Consider the following 5,416-nt stretch of genomic DNA (forward strand, 5'->3'; position numbering starts at 1 on the left):
TCTCCATGACCACAGCTAAATAAATAAAGCATAAGCAACCTGCCTTAATCTTTTTTTGAAAAGGTTATTCTTAATCTTTTTTTTGTATTTCCATCCAAGGANCCAGCAGACACTGGGTCAAAGCAGAGACAGGGCACAGCAGAAGATAAAAATAGAAGACAACTTTTAAAGGCTTTAAACCCATCTTCAAAACCTCTCCATTATTCAGCTAGCAACCAGGGGTCTGTGAGTGACATGAATACATTAAAAGGTACCTCAGGAACATGACGTACTCTCTTCTCTTAGATTTTATTTTCAGTCGTTAGGAAAAATAGACAAAGTTGAAACATCTTCTACTTGGCAGTGACTATAGAAACATCAGGTCTCAGAATTAGAGACAGAGTTCTAAATGTCACCTGCATATGGGGAATAACTGAAATCGTGAAAATGACACTGACAAACTATGAGCTTCCCAAGGATGTTAGAGAAACTTAAAGAGAAAGTGAGAAATGCTGAGGATACATAAAACAAGTGGAGGAAAGAAACAAGAGAAAAGGAATCAAGAGAATGAGAAAACAAAAGTCATCCCTAAATCTAAGGAAAGGGTGACAAGCAGGCGTCAAAACCAGCAGGTAGGCAAATGATAGAAACACTGAGGGGAGACTATAGGCAACCACAAGCATCTAAGGGGAAAACAGACCACAACAGGTTTAGGGTGAAAGTCTGGCTATGGCAGAGAGAAAATGCAGATGATGAATTTGAACAACTAAAATAATAGAGAAAAGCAGCAAGTGGGTACATTAGAACAGTTCACTAATTTAAGTGAAATATGGACAAGTCAGGAGAGAGCATTTTGATGTGTACGCTAATGTTAAATTTGAGCTCTTTAAATATGTCTATATTTTTTCCACTTGGCACTAATGAAAAATCAAGGGTATTAAGTCACATTTCAGATTGTAGGCTAACTAAATAAAATTGCATTACAAACGTTTTCATGTCAATTTTGTTTAACAACAATGACCTAGTCATGATAAAAAGTATGTTAACACAGATTTTTAAAATATGTAAAACTGTGAGAATGAATCTAATTTCTGAATTTGAAAAACATTGTTTTTCTCACCTAATAAAATGAATACTGCAGCATCGTGCATTTTAGCGCTGCAGACAGAGACCACTGATTTATTCTATAACTATGCAGAGACATTCTGCCATGGAGCTGACAATGCCTCAGGGGGGCCACACGGCTGCCATGTGGCTGTTAACACACCAGCCATAGGTCCCTCCTGAGCACCCATGGGTCGTCTAGGAAACCTGAAACATCAAATATGTTAAAAATCCATAATTTCATGATGATACTTGAGAAACAAACTGATCACCTCTGGAAGATGCTAGGAAACCAACTCCTTATTCTGAAAATGGATAGTAATAAAGGAAAAGACTCAAGCATTTATCCTACTGTTCTTTTACAAACAGTCTTAGAGGAACCAAATGATTGATAAGGCAAAATTCTTCTTTATAGGTGCATTTCGATTCATAAACAAAGAGTGATGGAATTATATTGTTTTGCAACCAACCCCTAAGGAAATAATGGATGTAGGTCAGGAGTTGACAAATAAAGACCAGTGGGCCAAATCTGATCCGGTAAATAAAGTTTGATGGGAACATAGCCATACCCACTCATTTACATATTGCCTGAGGATGCTGTCACGCCACAGTGACAGAGACCATATCATATGGCCAACAAAGCCAAAAATACAGTCACCATCCAGTCCTTTACAAGAAAAGTTTGCCAACCCCTGATCTAGACAATAATTACCAATGGGACTAAAACCATGATGCCAAAAGCAGATGGGGAAGTTTATAAAGGATGGATCAGGCTGACACCACCTGTGCTCATTGATCAAACTTAACTTCCCAAAGAAGGGGAGACAAGGTATTATGTGCCCCCTGATGCCTTGCAACAGAAAGTACATACCCCACCTTTGAAGCCTTCTTGCCAAAAAATGGAAAATCTGAGGAAAGCTCTGGCTCTAATTACCAGTTTACAAGAGATATAGAGAACATTATACCCCATGGGGACACAACTGGTAAAAATTTATACATGGGAAATTCTATAGGTAAAGGTTACGGTTTCATCAATAAATAAATTGCAAAAAAGAAAAAAAAAAGTGAACCTATAGATTAAAAGAAGCCTAAGCAATTTATCAACTAAATGCGTGTGTAGTCCTTATTTGGATTCTGAATCTGACACACCAACTAGACAAAAACTTTACAAGACAATCAGGGAAACTGGATATTTGATGACAGTAAAGAATTATTGTGCTGTTTTCTGGTATGCTAATAGTGCTGTGGTTACATTTTTTTAAAGGCAAGTCTCTTTATTGTTTTAAAGATACATACTGATATATTCATAGCTGAAATAAAGCGACATCTGGGCTTAGTTTAAAATAATCCAGTAGGGATGGGGGCAGATATATGAAGCAAGATTGTCCATATGTTGATCATTGTTAAGGCTGAGTGATTGGTAAAAAGGGATTCATTCTACCATTTTCTCTACTTTTGAATATGTTTAAAGTTTTTCCATAATAAAACATAAAAATGAAAATCATTGGCAAAGCTTTCTGTCTCAGCTTTCCAACAATTGTGTTCATGGATGGTTTGTTTCTCCCCTGCCCATCTGCCATGTATATCTGTTTATTAACCAAATATGTATTGAACATTTACTAGGTGCTAGCAATAATCTTACCTTCAAGGAATGTACAGCCTAGAAGTGGAGCCCCATAAGTAACTCAGCTATTATAACATTTGATGATATAAGAGAACGCTAAGAGGGGAGATATGCCTTCCCGTGTTCCTCATTCCCACCCCTTAATATTCTTTTCTAGTATATTCATCTATCCTGATTTTCTACTTTTTCTCTCCCATGCAATAGAGTTCCTTTCTCTAAGTGGCCCTGACATACCACATCTTACAATCCAGAGGCTTCCTATTGACTATTCCATGACTTCATGAAAGCGAGGTGCTGAATTCTGCATCCACTCTGTTCCACACGGGTCCTTTACTTCCATGGGGACTTACTCTGACAGTGCCAAACTCCCACAACACGATAGCATAAAATTAATAATCCCATCCAAAAAATGGGCTAAGGACTTAAAAAGGCATTTCACCAAAGTCANAAAAAGTACATGATTATACACCTGAAGCCATGACTGAAAATAACAGACTTTCAATACATTTTAATCAATATATTAGTAATTGATAAGAAAGTCATCTTAACTGCTATAGAAACACACTTCAAAGAGCAACAGTTGGATTTTAACTCTTGATATACTCATGATGTAGCCTTCTTTTGACACTATCTCTTTCATTTAACCATTCAACAAGTATTTACTCAATGCCTATTATGTGTCAGGCTATGTGCTAGATGCTGGACATGCAAAGATAAGTAGGATGGGATTTCTGAAGGCAGAAGCTGATTATAAAGGTAAATGGATCCTTTTCTGCCCTTACCTTGGTTTCACTTCTCAAGGACTTTCTATCCAATGACCATGCCCGTCCTCCTGAAACCCTCTCTTCTCATCACTTCTGTGAGGTCTACTTTTCCAGTTCTGTTCCTGACCACTCTTTCTCAATGTTCTCTGCCAGCTCCTCTTATATCAACTTTCTAAATGTTGGAACATCCTAGCACTTGGTCTTGAGCCACTGTTCCTTCTCTAGCTGCACTCTTTCCTTTGGTTTATCTCATTTACTCCAACAGCTTTAAATACCACCTTACAACTCCTCCAATATTGTGTCTGCAGCTCATACTTTTCCTCTCAGTTCCAGGCTGCCCACTGGACACCTCCACTTGTATTCTTACAAACATTTCAAATTTAACTTCAGTTTAAGACAAGTCTTAATCCTCTCTTCTAACTCCCACCCAACATAGTTTCCCCCTCATAACTAAGGGCACCACCATTTTCTGTTTCTCAGGTCAAAAAACAGGAGTCATCTTTGATTCTATGCTGTATCTCACTGCTACCATCCAATCCATTGGCAAGTGAAGTCAATTCTACCTCCAAAGTGTGTCTCCAATCTTCCAACTTCATCTAATCTTTGACCTTGTCCATTACAAAACTGCCTCCTAACTGATCTTGCTTCTAATCTTGCTCCACTGCAAACTATTTTCTTTGCAACAGCCCAAAGTGAGCTTCTAAAATATAAATTAGATGATACCTATTGTCTGTTCAATAGTTTTCCATAGAGATTAAAATCCAAATTCCATAGAGCGAGGTGTTACATAATCTGGCCCTTGCCATCCCTCTAGTCCCATCTTGAACCACTGTCCATGTCCCTTTGCTGTCACAGAGGCCTTTGTTAAGTTCCATAAACAGTCCAAAGTCTTTCCTGCTTTAGGCTGTTTCCCTGATGTAAAATGTCCTCACTAGAAATGTCCTTATTGAGCTCAATCCTTCTCATAGACCTCAACTTCAATATAAAGTACTCAAAAAGGTCCTCCCTAATTACGTTATCTTAAAAATCCCTGACCTCTAAAAAAATATAAATAAATAAATAATAAAAATCCCTGACCTCTTATTTTCTATGACCCTGTCTACTTTCTTCCACAAACTTCCATCAGCCCAATTTAACTAATTAATTTGTTTGTTTGCTCTCAATTTCCAATTACAAACTCTAAGAATACAAGAGCCATTGGTATGTTGTTTACTATGGTAGCACAAGCACCTATTAGAAGCCAGCACAGATTAAATAATCATTAAGTTCTTGCCATATGAATAACTATAGTGAACAGTCCCCAAGACTCCTCCTATCTCCCCCAGTTTTTGATGGTACACCACACCCTTCTAAGTGCAGTAAATTCGGCACTTTGTCTTGATAAATATTCTTGAATGCTATACATTTTTAATCTAGATTTTTAAATTATAAATACCCCACAATTTCCATAAATAAATATTTACTCTGATCAACTAAACTTCCCATGAAACCTTTAACCATAAAATAAAATCTGTAAAAAGATTCATAAATCATAGCATCTAGAAAGCCCTCAATATATGTTGAACAAATGAATGAATTTCTTTCATTATCTTTCTCACTGAAAATCCCCAATTTTCAAAAATATCTGTACACGACAGCTTCAGGTTTAGGCTCATCAAACATATCCATTAAAAAAATTCACAGAATACAATCCGTATAGGATTGCTTCTCTGTAAATGTCTAGACACCAACCTGAAGAGGGTGTATTTTATACCTAAGGCTTTTAAATTTTCTATGAGTGTTCCCTTATATACTAAGCAAAACAATCACCCCTACTATATCTCAATACTCACAGCTTTCTAAAAATTATAAATACAGTAAGTGCTAGAAAGATGTTATTTTATAATATTATTCTAAAATATATTTCATTTTCATCTCTCCCAAAAGTGTTTTGCTCACATCCCAT

The sequence above is a fragment of the Hipposideros armiger genome, unplaced genomic scaffold (genome assembly GCF_001890085.2).
Source record: "Hipposideros armiger isolate ML-2016 unplaced genomic scaffold, ASM189008v1 scaffold_369, whole genome shotgun sequence".
NCBI classification, from domain to species: domain Eukaryota; kingdom Metazoa; phylum Chordata; class Mammalia; order Chiroptera; family Hipposideridae; genus Hipposideros; species Hipposideros armiger.